This window comes from Cystoisospora suis (assembly GCF_002600585.1).
Source record: "Cystoisospora suis strain Wien I chromosome Unknown contig_3956, whole genome shotgun sequence".
Taxonomy (NCBI): Eukaryota; Apicomplexa; class Conoidasida; order Eucoccidiorida; family Sarcocystidae; genus Cystoisospora; species Cystoisospora suis.
Window position 1 is genome coordinate 1 of NW_027156751.1, and position 245 is coordinate 245.

The 245-nt window shown below is 44.1% G+C and overlaps 1 protein-coding gene across 1 annotated transcript in view; it reads left to right on the plus strand.

Moving 5' to 3' along the window:
* Positions 1-79: 79 nt before the first annotated feature.
* CSUI_007492 (uncharacterized protein) overlaps positions 80-245 on the plus strand; it is a gene marked incomplete at its 3' end in the record, with an annotated part of 2174 nt that continues 2008 nt past the window's right edge. The window contains exon 1 of the mRNA XM_068067637.1: positions 80-190. The remainder of the gene's footprint in view (positions 191-245) is intronic.

A 245-nucleotide genomic window follows, 5' to 3' on the forward strand; every position in this document is an offset into this window, starting at 1 on the left:
TTCTCTTTCCTTTTGTCTCCCTTTATCATCCCTACCATCACCAGTCATTTTTTGTTTCTTTGAGTCTTTCTCTTCAGGTCGACTGTATGGGACTTTACTCCATCAAGTGTTTCCTAATCTCTCCTCTCCTGCAGCTTATGCGCTTGTAGGGGCTGCTTCACTCGCTGCAGGAACGACAAGAACAATCAGTGTAAGTCAGCTCTCTATACTCATTCCTCATCTCCGTCTTACACACCTATCTATCT